Source organism: Callithrix jacchus, chromosome 12, assembly GCF_049354715.1.
Source record: "Callithrix jacchus isolate 240 chromosome 12, calJac240_pri, whole genome shotgun sequence".
NCBI lineage: Eukaryota > Metazoa > Chordata > Mammalia > Primates > Cebidae > Callithrix > Callithrix jacchus.
In genome coordinates this window covers 23504248-23526375 of record NC_133513.1, presented here as the reverse complement: position 1 = coordinate 23526375, position 22128 = coordinate 23504248, and the positions used below count along the sequence as shown (strand labels likewise).

Below are 22128 nucleotides of genomic sequence, written 5' to 3'. Positions count from 1 at the left end.
CCTGTTTAAAAAACAGAGAGAGAGAGAGAGAGAGAGAGAGAGAGAGAGACAAAAGAGTGAAAATGCAATAGTTCAGGGCTGAAAAGCTACAGGGCAAAAAGGATTGCTGATCAAGGTAGATGCCTAGATGGGATCAGAGCCTGCCTAACTTTGCACAAGGGATAAAACTGACAGTAGATACATCTATCTATCTATCTATCTATCTATCTATCTATCTATCTATCTATCATCTATCTATCTATCTATCATCTATCTATCATCTATCTATCTATCTATCTATCTATCTATCTATCTATCTATCTATCTAATCTATCTATTTCTCTATTTTACAAACAGGAAATCTGAAATTAGAGAAGTTACCCAAGGCCATCCAGTTCAAAGGTGGCAAAGCAAAGGTTTGAATCCCAGAGGTACAGGATCAGTCCCTGGGCTCAGGGAGAAGAAGACTTAGAATGTGAAGCTCCTTTTATTATGGATCGAATCCTGTGATGAGAAGCTAGAGAGTCCCGCCAACAACACCCGCATCCTCTTCGTAAACTATTGTGAATGAAGCTTCTGCTTTTCCTTCTACCTCACAGGAGCTCCAATTTGGAGTCAGAAGAACCTGGGTTTAAAAGTCAGCCCAACCTCTAACTGGTGTGTTCTTACACAAGTTATTTAGCCTCTCTATTCCCTGGGTTTTCAGCTACAAAACAGAGACAGTAGTAGTAAAACTTCATAGGGCTGTTGCAAGGATTCAATGAGATGATAAAATGAGATGCATGAGATCATGTAAAGCCCTAAGAATGGTCCCTGGCTCATCACAAGCACTCTGTAGGTATCAGATGTCATAATTCACATTTACATGGTGGAATCTGGGTCAAGCATAGCTCAATTTCTTTCTAGACCCTGGGTCTATCAATTTTCCTCTGTCTCTGTGACTTGCCCATCACAGAGAAATGCTAAAGCCTTTATCCTCATTGAGTAGGACCCAATTGTTCTGATATCTAGAGGTGAGTCTGGAAACTACATTTATAATTTTTGTTTAAGAGTCCCCAAAGAGGGTGAGAGTGGTCTAGATCTCCTCTGTGGATGGCTGGGTGGGTACCTCAACTTTTCCTTCAGGCAGATCCCAAAGTCAAGTTTAAGAGGTAGCTATGGAATGCCTAATTTTGGCCTTGAGTTCCAGAGGCAGTCTTCAATCTAGCTTGATCAGGAATACAAGTAGAAATTATATTTTAATTTCCACCTGCACCTATTTTTTAAACTTGTATAGAACCAGAAAGTGAAGAGAGGCATGAATTGTTAACCTCAAATCTCAACTGAAGGGAAGTGTAAGGTTTAGCCATCATCTAATATTTTACCTACAAACCAAAACACAAAAAAACAGAAACCGTTTACTTGGTTATTCTGGCCACTACAGAGACTTTCTAAAAGCTCACTTTGGTTTTGGATTGTGCTAATTGTGGATTCTGGGACTTCCTACCCACCCTATGTAGCACAGACCCAATTTCTCCTCCACATAGCAGCTTTCAAATACTTCTATCTTAGATAACTCTTTTGTCCCAGCAAAATAGCTCCTATTCATTCAGCTCTTTCTCACTGGGCCTGTTTTTTTAGTTTCCTTGCCCTTCTAGCCTCTCCAGTTTTTTTCTGGCTCTCTCTAAAAGGGTATGAACCCTTAGACTGAGTTGCAGGGCTGATGTTATGGACAATAGTTGTCTGATACAGCTGGGCTGGTGGGACACTTCCTGAGCTTCTTTACAATGATTTTGTTTCATCTTGCGGTTCTCAGAGGAGGAAAGAATGGCCCATGTGCTTGGGAATTGGCATCTGTTGGCACTTTATAATCATCTTCAAGCACTGTGATCTGAATTTCCCCAAATGGAGGATATAGATAGCAGGAATGTTGTTACAATCTGAGAATCCTTTTTTTTTTTAAGATGGAATCTCACTTTGTCACCAGGCTGGAGTGCAGTGGCGCGATCTTGGCTCACTGCAACCTTCACCTCTCAGGTTCAGCAATTCTAGCTCAGCCTCTTGAGTAGCTGGGATTATAGGCGCATGCCACCATGACTGGCTAATTTTTGTATTTTTAGTAGAGACGGGGTTTCACCATGTTGGCCAGGCTGGTCTCAAACTCCTGACCTCAAGTGATCCACCTGCCTTAGCCTCCCAAACTGCTGGGATTACAGGCATGAACCACTGTGCCTGGCAGTCTGGGAATCTTAACATCGCTAAGTTCACTCCCTCACTGATCTCCAAGATTCTTTTGGAAACCCTATGTATATCATTTTTTATTTTTTGAGATGAGGTCTTGCTGTGTTGTTCAGGCTGGAGTACAGGAGTAAAATCACAGTTCACTGCAGCCTCAACATCCCAGGCTCAATTGGCCCTCCCACCTCAGTCTCCCTAGTAGCTGGGACCACAGGTGTGCACCACCATGCCTGGCTAAGTTTTAAAAATTTTTTGTAGAGACAAGGTCTCACCATGTTGTCCAGGCTGCTCTCAAATTCCTGAGCTCAATGGATTCTCCCACCTCAGCCTCCCCATGTGCTGGGATTACAACTGTGAGCCACCACACCTGGCTTTGTATATCATTTTTTAAATGTGAAATAAGAAATAAAGATTTCATGCAAAATTTCTCAGTTACAAAATGTTGGCAAATGATTTTAAACAACATCAACAGCTACAAAAAACAAACAAACAAATATGATAAGGGCCAAATAAACTGCATCTCCTGATTCTTCAGGCTACTATCTGCCAGTCTGCAGCCTGCATACTTCAGTCACTGGCCAGTTCTTCTTTCTTTTGCTGATGTTTACAAAAGACTTGTTCGATTCTAGGCACCTGAGAAGAAGCTGGGAGAAGAAAAGTGAGCAAAGGATCCCCAGTTCTTGTCCTTGTGAATCTTGCCCAGAATTAAATAACCTATGAACCTTTGTTATGAGTTATGAGTCTCTTAAATGCTGTGAAGAGTCTTCTCCAGCTTCTCAAGGCTCCCGGAAACCCTCCTGTCCTCATCTTGCTGAGAAGTTAGGATTCCATCGTGAGAATCATCTGCCCCATGTTGACACCTTTGTTCCCACTCCTCTCAGCTTCCTGTAAGCTCTACTTTCTCTCAACTGGTTTCCTTTGGCTCTTTCCATTCCAGTTTGGCTGGGTGTGGATTTTGGAACCCTCTTTAGAGCATGGAGCCCTCTGGACACTGAGAGGAGATGGGGAAATAGAAAAAAAAGGTAGAGACAGAGCAGGAACCTAGACCTAGGAGAGCCCTCAGAGCGTGCAGTCACCACATGGACTCAGCCCTATCTCCTCCTGACAGTGCCAGTGTCTGTCCACCCAGCAGTATGCAGAGTGTCTTCTCAATGCTCAGCAGTGGAGAAGGAAGGGAACCAGCATTTCTTTTCTTTTCTTTTTTTTTGACAGAGTTTTGCTCTGTCACCAGGCTAGAGTGCAGTGGCACAACCTCAGCTCACTGCAACCTCCATGTCCCAGATTCAAGCGATTCTCCTGCCTCAGACTCCTGAGTACCTGAAACTACAGGCATACGCCACCACGCCCAGCTAATTTTTGTACTTTTAGTAAAGACGGGGTTTCACCACGTTGGCCAGGATGGTCTTGATTTCTCGACCTTATGATCTACCCACCTCAACCTCCCAAAGTGCTGGGATTATAGGCATGAGCCACCATGGCTGGCTGGGAACCAGCATTTCATGGATTACCTGCTGAAGTCAAGAAGTGGTCAGAAGCATTCATAGGTATTCATTTTAACTCTCTCAGCAGCCCTACAGGACACGTGTTGTGATTATTTCTAATTTTCAGATGAGGGAAGTGACTTTAGATGAGAGATGTGCTATCCCAGAATCATAGAGCTAGTAATTGGCAGAGCTAGGATTTGAACTGAGATCTGTCCTTTGGTTGCAAGTGATGGAAACTCAGTTCAAACTCACTCAAACAACAATGGAATGTATTGCCACAGATAGGGTGAAAATCCAACGATGTATCCAGTCTCAAGCCCATCCAGATCTAAGGCATCCAGTAGTGTCCCTGGGGCTCTCTGTCTCCATCACTCGACTCTGCTCTTCTCTGTATGTTGGTTTCATTTTGCAGATTGCTCCCTCCAGGTGACTGGCAAAGGTGTCTGTTGGCACTTGGGTTACATAATCCTCACAGCTTGATCCCAGAGGAAAGGATACTTATTTCTACCAGAGTCCATAGATTGTAACTTAGGGAGGTTTGGATTGACCCATTTTGAGTCACATGCCATTCCTGAACAAATCTCAATGGCCAAGGGGCACAGAGTACCCTGAGTGGCTAGCCCAGGTCATGAACCCATCTTTGTGGGAGGAGGGCAGCATTATACACTTGGCCTGGGCCACATGGCACAAAAGGCTCCCTAAAGAAAAATCAAAGTGGTACCAGTCAAATAGGGGATTGGATACTAGACAGGTAAAACATAAAATATAGACAACAGATGTATATATCTAGGTGACAGAGTGTATACATCTGTTGTCTATACTTTCTGTTACTGAAGGTTTTATTCCCCAGTTTTTAATTTTAAATTAACTTTATTTTATTTTTAGAAACAAGGTCTCACTCTGTCACCCAGGCTGCATTACAGTGGCATGATCATGGCTCACTGCAGCATCGACCTTCCAGGTTGAAGCCATCCTCCCACGTCAGCCTCCTATGTAGCTGGGACTACAGGTATGTCACCACACCTAGCTAATTTGTAAAATTTTTTTAGAGATAGGGTCTTGCTATGTTGTCCTTCTTGCTCATCTTAAACTCCTGGACTCAAGTGATCCTTCCCACCTTGGCCTCCCAAAGCGTTGGGATTACAGGAATGAGCCCCCCACCCCCGGCCACCGGCCAGCTCCCACACTTATTGAAAAGAAGACAAATCAAGATAGTAGAGTGAGCAGCTATGGACCTTTCCTCGTGTGGTTTGGTTACTCTCCAGTACCTAGGTTAGCAGGATGTTCTTCAATAGTCCCAGAGGCCGAGCTCTGTGCTTCACGGAGCTTTGTGCATTTTCAGAGGCTCCTTGTTCTTTCTCACCATGATTTGCCCAGTCTATGGTTGGAAATCACAGTGTCCCTCCCAAGCCAGCGGCCCCCAAGTCCAGTCTGGGGTTCATGGTCATGAAAAATCCCCATGCTTTGATGGCAGAAGGCAGAAGTGACTGCCTTATCCTCTCTGGGAGCCCAGGGAACAATTTCAGACACAAACAAATTGAAGGAAGAATTCAGCAGTGGAGTTGGTACCTCCAGATTAATTTACACTCCAGCGGCCCCCAGAGAGGCTGACAGACTGATGGATGGCAATGCCTGCTGGGTGTGCAGCTGCATTAATGCTGCCGGGAACGCATCTCATTAGCTCAGAGCTCCTTTCCTTCCCTTGCCACACCTCAGACACAACTAATCTCATGTAAAGTGAGGCCACCTCACTCGGGTCACATGCACTCAGTGTCTGATTCCTGAGGTGGATTTCCAACTGGGATGCCCCCAAGCAGAATGTGCCCAACACCCCCAACCCATCCACTATCTGCCTTTATCTTTCCAAGGGCATGTGCAGAACACCTGGCAAGAACACAGTCCTCAGAAGAGCTCAGTGACCTTCCCCTGGAGAGCCCAGTAACAGTTCTGGAGGTGGGAGGACTCGTGACATCAGCAGTCCTTCCCACGGGGTGTTAGCAATAAGAAGGCTCCAGAGGCCATCTACAAGGCGCCGAAACACCTGGTGGATTCTGTTGGAATCCAAAGAAATAATCAGTGGGACTGGCTATATGCTCAGAAAACAGAGCCTGAGTTTGGGGCTGTGTAGACAGAGATGCTGGGTTGTAGACAGAGATGTGTAGACAGAGATGACAGTACTGTTGCTGAGTTTGACACAGCACTGTTGCTGGGTTTGCAGCCAGAGCCCAGGCAGTCTGCACAGATGACCCTGGCACTGACTTATGAAGGTGGGTGCTCAGCCCATGAAAAGAGAGCACGAAGCGGACAGCTAACCTTTTCACTTTTCTCCCCCTAAGATGGTTGCAGGAATATGTAGATAGGGCTTTGGACAAATGCCCGGAGACCCTCTGCGCTGTTCCCCTAACTTCTCTGACTTTGTCTCCAGTCATCTCCCCCTCTCTTACTCCATTCCAGCCTCACTGCAATTGAACATACCGGCATCCACCTACCCCAGGGCCTTGGCACCTGCTCTCCACCTGTCCACCCTGCATGGAAGTGCTTCCCTCACATATCCACCTGGCTCCTCCCTCACCTACTTCACGTCTTCACTCAAATGTTGCTCTTTCGGGGGGACTTCCCTGACCACCTGTCTAAAATTGCAACACCCTTCCCTTAGTACCCCTTACCCTCAACTCTGTTTGCTTTTCTCTGCATCACTTACCACCTTCTAAAATGCTCTATAGTGTATTTATTTCTTTTGTTTGGACCATGTTAGGCCCCTGCTTCATGTCCTTCGGTGGTTTCCCCCGCTTCCAGGGAGGATGCTTTTGGGTGGTCAGTGAGCCCAGCATCAACTAACCCTGCATGGCAGACCCAGATGGTTAATCCCTTCCAACTCCTCCCTTAGTTGAGGACGGTCTCAGTTTAGTGTTAGTGTGTCTCCAACATGTACTAATATCCCTTTTTAACAAAGACAAGGCAGATCTCAGGCTTCGAGCCTTCAGCAGGCAACAGCGTCTAATCAGAATTGAGTAACATCATTTGGGTTTTGTTGCACTTATTTCTTTGACAAAAAGACCCCTGTTTTCTATTTACTGCAGTGTTAAAAAGTTGGCCTTCTAAAAAGTTTTAAGTAAAAAAACTCAGGTAGGTGATATGAAGAAATCACTAAGGGGCTGCATAAATGACAGAAGTTTAAGACATTATAATGTACCCGATAAATTCTAAATATATTTGAGTGGTGCACTTGGACCTTTCCACATCTGGAAAGGTCCCTTTGCATAGCCTGGACTCTGAAAATACAGGAATATTTAAGGCTTCTCCCAGCACTTAACACACTTTTACACATCGCAGCCCAGAGCATGCTTCCTAGCATTGCCTTGTGGGTAGGCTGCTGCTTGACCTTCAGATATCAGCATTAGCCTCACTTCCTCCAAGAAGCCCTCATTATCCCCCTCTATGCAAGAAAGAATTCATCCTTTGCTTCTCTTTGCCTCCTGGTTACCTTGTAATACCCATCTTGTTGCACTCATTACATGGCACTGTCTTACTTGGCAGGACAAACAACACCTTGAGAGCAGACACTGCCTTCTTCCTCTTCATTACTGCCATGCCTAGCACAGTGCCTGGTTCATATCAGGTGCTAATGAATGCTGAGTGAAACACCATATGACACATTTTGTGGGATAATTTGGGTGCCTAGTACTTTGGAGTTAGGGGTAGATCTGGGATGAAATCCAAGTTGATACCAACCTGCACCCTTTTCAGTATAAGTCATGGTCTGACAACTCTCTTGGATTTTCAGATCCTCTCCTCTGTCCAGGTGAAAATCTGATGGACCAATAAAAGAAAGATGTGTGTCCTCCACTCTGCAGCAAGTATCCGGGCCAACCTAGTGTGTCAGAAGGAATCTCCATTTCCCTGTCCACTTATAACCAGTCTGCTCGTGTTGAGTCAACTGGTTGGCAAATTTAGGAGAAGTCACCAAGCATGCCATGGTCAGCAATCCTTTCTGTCAAGCCTGCTGGGACTATCCAGCTTCAAACAAAGGTATTTCTTCTCCTCTATGCCATCCATGCAGAGAGAGGGCTCTTTGGAGAATGCCTGCAGTCACCCAATTATTCTGGTGACCAGGTGGGTGAGTCTAACCAGCAGGCTCTTTTGACTTCAGAACTAAAGTCTTATCGCCCAGCCACCTTCACCAGTGATATAGCTACATTTATTTTTTATTTCAATAAGCTTTTGGGGAATAGGTGGTGTTTGCTTGCATGGATAAGTACTTTAGTGATGATTTCTGAGATTTTGGTGCACCATCACCCAAGCAGTGTATGCTGTATCCAATGTGTAGTTTTTATCCCTCATCCCCCTTCCATCCTTCCCCGCAAGTCCCTGAAGTCCATTGTAGCATTCTTCTGCCTTTGTGTCCTCATAGCTTAGCTCCCACTTATAAGTGAGAACATATGAAGTTTGGCTTTCCATTCCGGAGTTACTTCATTTAGAATAATGGCCTTCAACTCCATTTAGATTGCAGCAGCTGCCATTATTTTGTTCCTTTTTATGGCTGAGTAGTATTCCATGGCGCATATATATTCGATATACACACACCACATTTTCTTTATCCACTCACTGATTGATGGGCATTTGGGCTGGATCCTTATTTTTTTCGATTGCAAATTGTGCTGCTATAAACATGCATGTGCATGTGTCTTTTTCATATGATGACTTCTTTTCCTCCGGGTAGATACCCAGGAGTGGGATTGCTGGATCCAATGGTAGATCTACTCTTAGTTCTTTAAGGAATCTGCACACTGTTTTCCACAGTGGTTGTGCTAGTTTTCCATAGCAGTGGTGCTGCCATCAGCGGTGTAAAAGCGTTCCTTTTTCACCACATCCACGCCAACATCTATTATTTTTTAATTTTTAAAAAATTATGGCCATTCTTGCAGGAGTAATGTGGTATTGCATTGTGGTTTTGAGTGGTATTTCCCTGATAATTAGTGATGAGGAGCATTTTTCATATATTTCTTGGCCATTTGTATTTTTTTTTTTTTTTGAGAATTGTCTATGCATGTCCTTAGCCCACTTTTTGTTGAGATTATGTGTTTTATTCTTGCTGATTTGTTTGAGTTCCTTGTAGATTCTGGTTACTAGTCCTTTGTCGGATGCATAGTTTGTTATAGCTGACATTTTGATGACCATTTGTCTGACTCTTGACTCAATGGGTTTTTAACTTGGGAGGGGAAGAAAGGAATGCAATATTATCTATAGACATGTGTCATTCCATGACGGAGATATGTTCTGAGAAACGTGACATTAGGCAACTTTGCTGTGTGAACGTCATAGAATGTACTTACACAACCCCCAGACTATATGGTATCATCTATTGTCCCCGGGCTGCAAACCTATCAGCATGTTGCTGTCCTGAATACTGTAGGCAGCTGGAACACATTGGGAAGCATTCGTGTATCCTAAGTACAGGAAAAGAACAGTGAAAGTATGGTACAAAAGGTTAACAATGGTATTCCTACATAGGGCACTTACTATGAATGGAGCTTGCAGGACTGGAGGTTGCCCTGGGAGAGCCAGCAAATGGCGAGTGAATGTGAAGGCCTAGGACATTCCTGTACCTGTGACTATAGGCTTTATAAATGCTGTACACTTAGGCCACGCCAAATTTATAAAAAGTACTTTTCTTTCCTCAATAACAAGTGCATATGGGAACCTGGGCTCAGGATAACGTTTTTACTTTATAAACTTAAAAACTTTTTTTAACATTTTGACCTTTTTGTCATAATACTTAGCTCAATATTTTTGTACAGCTATACAAAAATACTTTCTGCATATCTTTATAACCATTATTCTGTTCTTAATTTTTAAAAGTTTATTGTTTACTTTTTGAACATTTTTGTTAAAAATTAAGACACAAACACCCACATTAACATAGGCCTGCACAGGGCCAGGATCATCAATATCACTGAAATGTCTTAACAATGCATTTCACAGCGCATGTCCCCATCATTAAGCAATACATGGCTGTGTGTTCTGTCAATGCTAGCTGCTATTAGGATTGTCCCTATTAGGAATGTCCCATGAGGGCATGCTCCTGCAGCCTTGGCCCCCATGCCCTTCCCTGTATGTGATTTGGGATTGACCCTCAGGCTCCAAACACTCAGCTGCAGAAGAGTCCTGACCACTGTATCGACTCAGCCCTGGGGGAGCCACACAGGGTGATGCAACCCTTTAAGGTTAATGGTCTAGGAATTGTAGGATCCAGGAATCTGAGGAGAACCGGGAGATTTGTCATTGGGTCAATGGTTCGGCTTCCTGGGGCTTGGAGGCGTAGCAGCTCCCAGAACTGTCTTGACTGTAACAGATTCTAGCCGCAGCAGGTGCCTCTGCCAGCTCTCAGCAATGACACTCACAGTGAATAATGCCTCATTCCAGACAGCATATGGCCCTGGCAGAGTTTGGCACCCAGGAGACACAGACTCACAGCCATATGGGCCCACTGCCCATGGTCAAGCCAGGCCACCCAGGGAAGCATGGGTTGGGAGACTCAGACAGGGATCGCTGTGAAACCAGGCTCGAGGACAGCTGCGTCTCAGCTTTGCTGGAAGCCTGGTTAGTGCAGTTGCCAGTGATTAAATTCCACACAAATCTGAGAACTTGCAGATGGGACGTGGAGGCAGAAAACTCTCCTTCTGAACTTATCTCCTGGAAAATAAACCTGGAATAATCATCTTTAGGGTCGATATGAAAAGCAAGAGATAGATTATTAAATAGTCTTTTACTTAGGTTTATCTCTAGGGCTGCCATTTGAAATCCAGTGCTCAGCTGACAACTAGAAGTTGAAGGAACAGTTTTCTAGCTTAGCTTATGATCCTGAAGGGGTCTACTGTTTGCAAAAATGGCTACATGAAGTCCCCTTCCTGTATTAACCCCCTCTGGTAGTGCCCTCCCAGATTCACTCAAAACATGGCTCCAGACTTGCTTTGGCCAACAGGACAGTCACAAACATGGCACATGCAGACACTTGAAAAGTTCTTGTGCACTGAAGCTTGCCCTCCTACTGTTCCTGGAACCCCATGATCTCCACTGAGTAATCCCAGGTAAGCCTGCTGGAGAATGGGAGACCACTCAGAGAGGGGCCTCTATCATCTCAAGCACTCTGGATTAAGCCACCATCCATCAGCGACCCACAGTTGACTCATTAGTTGATCCCAGATGCATGAGTGAACCCAGTCAAGCTCAGCTAACCTAGGCTCAGACTAGAACTGCCCAGGTGAACTCAAGCCAAACTGCCGTCCGGTAAAGTTGCTGGGCTCCATAAGTGGCTGTTGTGTTAAGCCACTAAGTTTTGGGGTTGTTTGTTACACAACAAAAGCAAACTGAAACACATGGGTTTTGTTCCATCAGAGGTTTCAGGGATAGACTAGGCCTAATCCTGGCAGACTAGGATATCTGCCCAGAACATCCCTCAAGGGCCACTTGTAAAGTTCGACCGTATATTCAAAAATTCCTGCACCAAAACCAAAAAACCATCTCCCATTGAGCTCTCTCTCTCTTCAAATCTAGTTTATCTGTTACCCAACAGGTTTAGAGGTTGAGAAAATGGTTCAAGAAACTTGTCATTAAAGTGAGATAAGATTTAGGGAACATTTAAATGTCTGCTGTGTTCCAGCCTTCGAGCATGGTGTTTAAAGAATTCTTGGTTTCCTTTGCCTCTGCCACTCCCATTTAACAACCTATGAAATCGATTCTGCTTCCACACATACTGAAGGTGAGGCTCAAAGCAGTGATGCTGGTTTTGCCTTGGAGTGATGGAGCCACGCTTTGAACTCCACTCTGCTGGCTCCCAAGGTAGATTGTTTTCTTGACACTTGAGGATTCCTCTGCCAGCAGACACTTTTTGACCACTTCTTGCATGCCAGATACTTTTCTGGATGCTTTAAATGAATAATTTAATCCTCAACTGTAGCCCAATACAATTGGCTGTTAGTAACTATTGTTATCATCACTTTACAGATAAGGAAACTGAGGCATTGAAAGGTTAAGAAACTTGTCTATCGTCACATGTCTGGTGAGGGGTTGAGCCAGGATTTGACACTGGGCTTTATGGCTCCAGAGTCCTCACTTTCAGCCAGAGATCTCAATTCTAGGGTTGAAAGTCTGAAAGTCATTATATAAATAGCCTTTTTTTTTTTTTTTTTTTTTTGATGGAGTATTGTTCTGTCGCCCAGGCTGGAGGGCAGTGGCACAATCTCAGCTCACTCCAACCTCCGCCTCCTGGGTTCAAGTGATTCTCCTGCCTCAGCCTCCTGAGTAACTGGGATTACAGGCATGAGCCACCACACCTCACTAATTTTGTATTTTTAGTAGAGACAGGGTTTCACTACATTGATCAGGCTAGCCTTGAACTCCTGACCTCGTGATCCACCCTCCTCGGCCTCCCAAAGTGCTGAGATTACAGTCACGAGCCATTGCACCAGGCCTATAAATAGCTTTTATACAACGTGACTCTTATAAACCAACGTGAGGGCTCTAGGTAGGGAAGCAGATTGCCACATAAGTCCATGTTCTGGCTTCTCTAGGATAATGTTAGGGAGAATGTTGTATTCTGGGGTCCACACTGCTCCCTCTCCATCCTCAGTGAGGCAGTTCACCACCCTGCAGTAGATGTCAGAGTTGCTGTTTGAGGTACTTACATGGGTCAGGCAGGTAATAGATGAGTGCAGTGGGGGCTGGTGGGAAACCCTAGAGGGTGTACCCCATCTAAAGAGGAAACCATTTCTTTCCAGCTGATCATTAACAAGCAAGAATATAGGTCCAGTGTTGCCCAATCTCTCCATTTTTCAAGAGAAGCCAGAACTATACTCTTTTGGTATGTTTTGATTTTTAAATCGGCAACCAATAGAAGATTTTTTTCCTCAAAATACCTTGTGAGCCCAACAAACTTCTCTGGATCAAATATTACCCAAGAGCATTTGCTATATTTGGTATAGGAGATAAAGCTCTGGGTAAATGACAATAAAAATCAGAATGCATTGAAGGGGGGAACTTATCTCCTGGAAAACAAGTCTGGAATAATCATCCTTAAGGTCGATATGAGAAGTGAAAGGTAGATTATTAAATACTCTTTTACTTGGGTTTATCTCGAGGGCTGCCATTTGAAATCCTAATGCTCAGTTGACAAATCACAAGATTGTCCCACTTCTGTGTAGAGAGCAGATTTATAAGCCAAGTTCTGAAATTTTCATCTCAAAGTGTCTGCTGTACTATTGGCTCGTTGGGTATCTAAAGTATACAGATCTCATTTCCATCAACAATAAACAGACTGTCTGGAGAAGCACTGGCACCATCTGTAATCGTTACGCTGGTACCAAAAGCAATGTGTACATGCCTGGTCACTTCCCTGCAGGGCTATTCAGGCCTGTTTGCACCTCCCACGTGAGCCCACCCTGGCCCTAGAAATGAATCCTTTCCCTGCCAACACTGGCGTCCTGAGTCACACAGGTTTCTAGCCCACAAGGTGTTATCACTAGCAGCTGCCTTCAACGTAGGAGTCTTTCTGGCTTCCCTGAGACTTTGCCTGTCAAATCGCAGACCCCTGTGGATAGAAGGGCATTGGGCCAGGTTGATTCATTCATCAAATATTTATTGAGCATCTACTATGTGCTAGGTACTGTTCCTGAGCCTAGAGATAGACTGGACAGAAACAAAATCTCTGAGCTATGGAGATTGTGGTGTTGTGGGGATACAGACAGTAAGATGCAAAACAAAGTACAGATGATCGTCAACTTAAAATGAGGTTACAGCCTGCTAAAGCCACAGTTAAAAATATCTTAGGTTAAAAACCCGTTTAATGCACCTAATCTACTGTATATAGTAGCTTAGCCTAGCCGACCTTCAACATGCTCAGAACACTTACATTACCTTATGGTTGGGCAAAATCATCTAACACTATGTCCCCTCCCTTTTTTTTTTTTTAGAAGTCTTGCTCTGTTGACAGGCTAGAGTGCAGTGGCACCATCTCTGCTCACTGCAATCTCTGCTTCCTGGGTTCAAGCGATTCTCCTACCTCAGCCTCCCGAGTAGCTGGGATTACAGGTGCACAACACCACACCCAGCTAATTTTTGTATTTTTAGTAGAGATGGGGTTTCACCATGTTGGCCAGGATGGTCTCAATCTCCTGACCTCATGACCCTGACCTCGTGATCTGCCCGCCTTCACCTCACAAAGTGCTGGGATTACAGGCATGAGCCACCATGCCTGGCTCACAAAACCCATTTTATAAGAAAGTGTTGAGTAGCTCACGTAACTTATTGAATACTGTACTGAAAGTGAAAAAGAGGGTGCTTGCATGACTAGTTGAAGCATGGTTTCTACTGAACGCTTATTGCTTTTGCACCATCGTAAAGTCAAAAAATCGTAAGTTGAACTGTTATAAGTTAGGGATCATCTGTATCTAACAGTTAAACCACATTAGGTGGTTATACGTCCTAAGCAGCAAGAATAAAACAAGGAGTGATGGAGGGCTGGGGAGGTTAACATTGTGCAAGGGGTGGCTGGGGAAAACTTCCCTCCGAAGAGGAGTTTGAATAAAGACTTAGAAGGAGTGAAGGAGCTGGACACGAGGCTCTCGGAGGAGCAAACATGCTGGGCAGGAGAAACACGAGTGCATAGTCCCCGGGGTGGGAATGCAGCTGTTGTGTCCAGGGGACAGGGAGGAAGCCTGTGTTGCTGAAACAGAACGGGCAAAACAGAGAGTAGCAGGGGAGGAGATCAGAGAGACAAATAGGAACAGGCATTGGATGTAGGACCTTGGAGACTGTGAAAGGACTTTGACATTTAGTCTGAATGAGATGAGAAGCAGAAGAGTGACATGATTAGACTTACACTTTAGCAGACCTGTGGGCTGCTCTGCTGGGGACAGAGAAGAGAGGAAGGGCAGAGCACTAATCAGTTAGGAGCTGCACACAGTCATGATGAAAGAGATGATGTTGGCTTGGGTGAGAGTGGGTAAGCAGTTGTTGTATCTGGATACATTTTAATCCTGGAATTACTCCTGCCCCTACAGGTTATTAGGCATTCCTGGGTGGGCTTCAGGGGGTCCAGAACACCATGGAATGCTGCTTTGTATATAACATATGCATGAGCAGGTCAGAGTAGGGCAGTATGTAGTCAGGAGCCAGGAGTCTGTAGTCAAGTGGCCCAAGTTCAACTTCCACATCGGCCACTTTCCATAACCCTAGAGGTAGGTATAAACCCAGCTGTAAGCCTCAGTTTTCTCACCTGTAGGCTTAGAGATATTCATAATTATACCTACCTTATAAGTTCAATGTGAGAATTTAAGACTATGTTTGCATAACACTTCATAGTAAGTGCTCAATCTACATGAGCTATTTCCATCTAATTTTCTCAAGGAGTCTGTGACCCAAATTAAGATTGAGGCTCTGAGGCTTTGCCTTCAACCTGGGCTAGACCACAGGTCCTGAAAGAGGGCTCCTTTTGCTTCCCTGATCTGCATTAACAGAAGGTTGAAGATTTTAGGTTTCTGATATGGTTTGGCTTTGTCCCCACCCAAATCTCATCCTGAATTGTAACTCCCATAATTCCCATGTGTCCTGGAAAGAACCTGGTGGGAGGTGATTGAATTATGGGGTAGGTCTTTTCTGTGCTGTTCTCATTTTACTGAATGAGTCTCACAGATCTGATGGTGTTAAAAGGGGGAGTTTCTCGCGCAAGCTCTGTTTTTGCCTGCTGCCATTCATGTAAGACATGACTTGCTCGGTCTCACCTTCCATCATGATTGTGAAGCATCCCCAGCCATGTGGAACATTAAACCTCTTTCTTTTGTAAATTGCCCAGTCTCGAGTATGTCTTTATTAGCAGCATTAAAACAGACTAACACAGTTTTCTTTTCTTTTTTTTTATTGCATTTTAGGTTTGGGGGTACATGTGCAGAACATGCAAGACATTTGCATAGGTACACACATGGCAGTGTGTTTTGCTGCCTTCCTTCCCTTCACCCACATTTGGCATTTCTCCCCAGGCTATCCCTTCCCAGCTCCCTCCCCGCTGTCCCTCCCCTATTCCCCCCAATAGACCCCAGTGTTTAGTACTCCCCTCCCTGTGTCCATGTGTTCTCATTCCTCATCACCCGCCTATGAGTGAGAATATGCGGTATTTCATTTTCTGTTCTTGTGTCAGTTTGCTGAGAATGATGTTCTCCAGATTCATCCATGTCCCTACAAATGCCACGAACTCATCATTTTTGATTGCTGCATAATATTCCATGGTGTATATGTGCCACATTTTCCCAATCCAGTCTATCATCGATGGGCATTTGGGTTGGTTCCAGGTCTTTGATATTTTAAACAGTGCTGCAATGAACATTCGTGTGCATGTGTCCTTATAGTAGAACGATTTATAGTCCTTTGGCTATATACCCAGCAATGGGATTGCTGGGTCAAATGGAATTTCTATTTCTAAGGCCTTGAGGAATCACCACACTGTCTTCCACAATGGTTGAACTAATTTACACCTGGAAGAAATGGATAAATTCCTGGACACCTGTGTCCTCCCAAGCCTAAACCAGGAGGAAGCCGAAACTATGAATAGACCAATAACAAGGTCTGAAGTCGAGGCAGCAATTAAGAGCCTACCACACAAAAAAAGCCCAGGTCCAGATGGGTTCACAGCCGAATTCTACAAGACACACAAAGAGGAGCTGGTACCATTCCTTCTGAAACTATTCCAAATAATCCAAAAGAGGGAATCCTTCCCAAATCATTTTATGAGACCAACATCATCCTGTTACCAAAACCCGGCAGAGACCCAACAAGAAAATAAAACTTCAGGCCAATATCCATGATGAACATAGATGCAAAAATCTTCAATAAAATACTGGCAAGCCGATTGCAACAGCACATCAAAAAACTTATCCATCATGATCAAGTAGGATTCATCCCGGGGATGCAAGGCTGGTTCAACATATGCAAGTCTATAAACGTCATTCACCACATAAACAGAACCAAAAACAAAAACCACATGATTATCTCAATTGACGCAGAGAAGGCATTTGACAAAATTCAACAGCCCTTTATGCTAAAAACCCTCAATAATCTCGGTATCGATGGAACGTATCTCAAAGTAATAAAAGCTATTTACGACAAACCAACAGACTAACACAGTTTTTAACAGAGGCTTGCTTTATAATCTCAAATTGGGGAACTGAGTCTTGGGCCAGCTAAGTAATTGGCAGTTAACTTGCCCAAGATTACAAAGCCAGAAAGTGTCAAAGCTGGATTTGAACCCACAGCCATCTGATGCTAAAGGCCTGCCTTTAACCATGACGTCATGCTGCCTCCCATAGCTGTTGGAAGACCTTTTGCTCAATGATTTGTCCAGCAGGCCAGATGAGGGAGGTCTCTGTCAGGAAGAGAGTCAGGATCAGCTCTGTCTCTGAGGGCTAGTGTTAGAAGAGCACCCCTTTTCACTAGGCGTCCGGGCTGTTCCACCAACAACATAAATCTCATTTGTGGTTCTTCCTATTTAATACCTGTTAGGAAAAATGCTAATTTCATTGTAGGTCCCACTGCTGTTCAGAGGATCACAAACAGGCCCATCATAAATCAGCAAGGGACAGCATTTACACGTGATTCCCCCATAGACTCTACCAGTGGAGCCTCCTAAAACTGCTGCTTCATTAATGGACCATCTTCATACTAGTTAATGTCTAATTACTGACACTAATGGTCCCATGTATTTTAAAAATGAAATTATAGGTTTTATTCAATTAGGAAAAGCACTAGATAAACTGCTGAATAAATCTGGCAAGAGACACAAAGGACCGGTAGTTAAACAGGCACCTCCAGCTCAGGGACCTCAGAAAGCTGCAGCAGCAAAATTAACGCCAAAAGGAAACAAATCAATGCCCAGAATTGTAAGATAGAGCACGGTCGTGGATGAATTTATCTTTAAATTAACAACAGTCCTGGGTAGGGCCCAGGCTCAGAAATGGATCTGAAACTTAACTGCTGTTGGCTTTAAAATACTTCCTGACTTTGCATTCTCTGACTGATATACATGGAAATAACACATTGAATAAGTAAAGGAAAAAATGAAGATCTTGTATAATCAATCCCACCATGGAGGGATAAACACTATTAACAGTGTGTTGTATATCCTTCCAGACTTTTTTTTTTTTTTTTTTGAGATGGAGTCTTGCTCTGTCACCCAGGCTGGAGTGCAGTGACATGATGTTGGCTCACTGTGATCTCTGCCTCCGGGGTTCAAGCAATCCTCCTACCTCAGCCTCCCAAGTAGCTGGGACTACAGGTGCACACTAGCACGCCCAGCTAGTTTTTGCATTTTTAGTAGAGACAGGGTTTCACCATGTTGGCCAGGATGATCTTGATCTCCTGACCTCATGATCTGCCCACCTGAGCCTCCCAAAGTGCTAGGATTACAGGCATGAGCCACCGCGGCTGGCCAATCCTTCCAGACTTTTAATGGTCTTATTTGTGTGTCTGTGTGATTTTTGTGCATATATAGTATTTAAAAAAATAAATAGAATCATATGAAATAAGTGCATCATTCTGTAACTTTTTAAAACTTGATAATATACAATGGATAATATTCTGTATTAGTTGTTTATATCCATTTACTAAATCTTTTCCAAGAGCTTATTGTATTCCATACCAATCTCCCATATCAGATTCTTGTTTGCATTTTTTAATAGTCAAACAAAACTATATTAAACATTCTGAGATTAAATATACATATACTCTTTATTTCCTTGAAATTGTTGTCTAAAAACACACCCTGGATGTGACTGAGTCTAAAGTTTTGGCAAAATATCCTTTCAGAACAGTTGTACCAATTGACACTCATAATAGCATTGACAGTGGATCCTTTTCATGTTTCTCAACTGCAAAAATTGCTATCATTATTTTGCTCCATTTTTTTCATGCCTACTGAGTCAAGCATTTTTTCTTTCATTTGCTGATTGTCCGCTTGAATTTCTGCTTTTGCACGTTGCTTGTTCATGCTTATTGCCCAAGTTGTTAGATTGCTTATCTCTTTCTTATTTATATGTCATAAATCTTTACAAGTTGAGTATATCTACATCTCAACTTTATATGTTGCATATCCCATTACCCATTTTGCTGGCTGCTTTGCCTTTGTGATTTTCTAATGTAAAAATATTTTGTTGTTCAATTTCTTCATCTTGTTCTTTATGTTTTCTGTCTTTGGTGCCATGCTTAGAACATTTTCATCATTCCATAACTTAAAAAGCAGTTTTGTTTTTAATGTGTAAGTCTGTAATAATTTTGGGACTTATTTTGGTATATATGAGGGAAGAATTATTTTCCAAATGGCAAGCCAGTTGTCTCAACACTATTTGTAAAATAAGTCTTTCCCACTGATTCAAATGCCACCTTGGCATACAGTAAACTCTATTTTTAAAATGGAGCTTCTCTTCTATTCCACTGATCTTTCTACAGCAGTACTATACTTTTAATTACTATACACTTACATTTTAAAATGATAATCTTACTCTCCATGTTCAGATTTTCTCCAAGTGGTCTCACCAATCTCTAGATGAACGTTAGATGTCAAAGAGTTCTTTTAATAGGCGTTTCCATTTAACTGAATAAAATGAATAGATTCATTCGAGGAGAATTAACATCCAGGTATATGCTAGGCCCGCTTCTTACTCACATCTTTTCTTTATATTATCTAGCAAAGTTTCATAGTTTTATTCATACAAACTTTTGCTTCTTTTTTTGAAACAAGGTCTCACTCTGTCACCCAGGCTGGAGTACAGTGGCGCAATCTTGGCTCACCACCCCTCGACCTCCACAATCACCACAGTGATACTCCCACCTCAGCCTCCCAAGTAGCTGGGACCACAGGTGCATGCCACAATGTCTGGCTAATTTTTCTTTGTTTTGTAGAGATGGGAATCTTCCCATGTTGCCCAGGCTGGTCTCAAACTCCTGGGCTCAAGTGATCCACCTGCTTTGGCTTCTCAGTGTACTGGGATTATAGGCAGGAGCTACTGTGCCCAGCCTTCATACAAATTCTTTGTGCATGTTTATTCAAATATTTAACATTTTTGTTTCTGTTGCAAGTAACCTTTCCTCCACCCCGGCACACACGCATGTGTGTGCACATACACACACGCACACCATATTGTCAAATTGGTTAGTGTGCATGTGTGTGTGTGTGTGTGTGTGTGTGTGAATTCTCCCATCTGCCAAAATTGTTTCTTAGTTCCAGCAGGTCGTCAGTTGGTTTTCTTTGGTTTTACAGACAATGCCATCATCTGCTAATCACAAAACAGTATGACTTCTCTTCAAGATTTGAGTCGACTTTTTTTCTCTTTCCTTGTCTTGTCACGTTGGCTGTACCTTCCAGAACAATACTAAATAATTGTGGTCATGTTGTTCTAGGCTTTAAATGCTGCCTTAAACATAACATAAGGAGCCAGTCAGGTAATTGTTCTTGATTACATTAAAGACCATCCTCTAGTTCTAATTTAGGATTTTGCTTTCAGAAATGATCATTGACTTCCATCAATGCCTAATTTAAAATCATCCATTTGATAGTGCATTTTCCCCTTTTTTGACCCACTATAGCGTTTTAATTATATTACTTGGCATCCCAATAACAAGACATTCTTGGCATCCTTAGAAGGAATCCGACTTGGCTACTACACATTTCCACCCACCCCCCCACCGCCCTGTCCCCCTAAATTCTCTAGATGCATATTTATCTTTGCTAATTTACTTGAATCCTATTTGCTCCTATATTATTCACATTTTATGCATCTGTATTCAGAGTTTCCAGTTACTGACCAGTAAAATAAACAAGGAAGTGCATTTTTTAATATTTCTGAAACAGCATAAATAGCCTAGTTCCTTGAAGATTTGATTGAACTCATATATAAAATCTTTGGATCTAACAGAAGGTTTTTGTTTTTTTCTTTTTTTGAGACTGAGTCTTGCTCTTTTGCCCAGGCTGGAGTGCAGTGGTGTGATCTCGGCTCACTGTAACCTCCGCCTCCCAGGTTCAAGCGATTCTCCTGCCCAGCCTCCTGAGTAGCTGGGATTACAGGTGCATGCCACCAGGCCTGGCTAATTTTTTGTGTATTTTTAGTAGAAATCGGGTTTCACTATGTTGGTCAGGCTGGTCTGGAACTCCTGACCTTGTGATCCACCCACTTTGACCTCCCAAAGTGCTGGGATGACAGGTGTAAGCAACCCAGCCCGGCCCAGCAGCACTTTTTTTTTATATCATTTACAGACACTCTAGTATTTGTTGGGATATTCAATTTTTCTTGAGTCAATATTTTTTTCCAGAAAACTGCCTTCTTAAATGAGGTTTTACCTTTTAATAAATGCAACTTAATTTTTCAAAAAAATCTGCATTTTGTCTTTCTAATATTGTGGACATGAGGGATTTTTTTTTTCTTTTCCTCTTTTTTTTTTTTTTTGAGACAGGGTCTCACTCTGTCACCCAGGCTGGAGTGCAGTGGCACGATCATGGCTCACTGAAGCCTCAACTTCCTGGGATCAAGTGATCCTCTCACCTCAGCCTCCTGAGTAGCTGGGACTATAGGTGTGTACCACCATGCCTGGCTAATTTTTTAAAAATGTTTTTATAGAGACAGGGTCTCCCTCTGTTGCCCAGGCTGGTCTCAAACTCCTGGGCTCAAGTGATCCTCCTGCCTCGGCCTCCCAAAGTGCTGAGATTATAGGCATGATCCTTGATTTATCTAGCCAAAGCCTCTCTATTTTGTCTTTTTAAAACAGCAGCACTTGGGTTTATTTGTTAATTACAGTGTCTTGAGGGCCCTCCTCCTAGGAGAGTGATAAACATGTGATTTGTATGCAGTCAGTCACTAGGATAGATATACTCTGGGCTCTCTGCTCATTCTCCATCTCCCTTTCTGTGAGCAGTCCCTTCAGCCCAGGAGGGACCCCTGCAGCCACATTTGGACTAAACCCAGCCCTCCTGATCTGGACCAGACCAGCTACACACACTTGGCTCAAGCTACATCAAGCCATCTCTCCTGGGAACTTGGAATTGAGAATTAGAGATGCTAGTTAATGTCTGCCATGTATTCAAACCAATAATTATCATCTTGATTCCCAGATATAGTTCTTCATGAAGTCCTGACATATTTCCTGTGTTCGGTTCCTTGAAATATCCTTGTAACTTGATAATCAACCCTCTTTCTGCCTTATCTAATTGAGTATGTCTCTGCTGTTTGCAACCAGAGGATCTTAGAGGGTCAGGCATCCATCATATCACCACCTCCAGAAGTAAAACAAATTTTATGCTGAGCATGTGGATGCAGCCTCGACTGAAATGACAGGGTGGATTGGGTGACTGCTGTTCAAACCACAGATAAAATGATCTCAGTCCAAATGATCCAATAGTCCAGGGTGGGTGAGT

The 22128-nt window shown here is 43.3% G+C and overlaps 1 protein-coding gene and 1 long non-coding RNA gene across 2 annotated transcripts in view; one reads left to right on the top strand and one right to left on the bottom strand.

Moving 5' to 3' along the window:
- Window positions 1-22128, bottom strand: part of HS3ST2 (heparan sulfate-glucosamine 3-sulfotransferase 2) — a 104500-nt gene that overhangs the window by 32360 nt on the left and 50012 nt on the right. The window lies entirely within an intron of this gene.
- LOC144578599 (uncharacterized) lies at window positions 4564-8497 on the top strand. The gene is made up of 2 exons (XR_013524717.1): window positions 4564-4689; window positions 7465-8497. It is a non-coding gene; the product is annotated as an uncharacterized LOC144578599 (long non-coding RNA).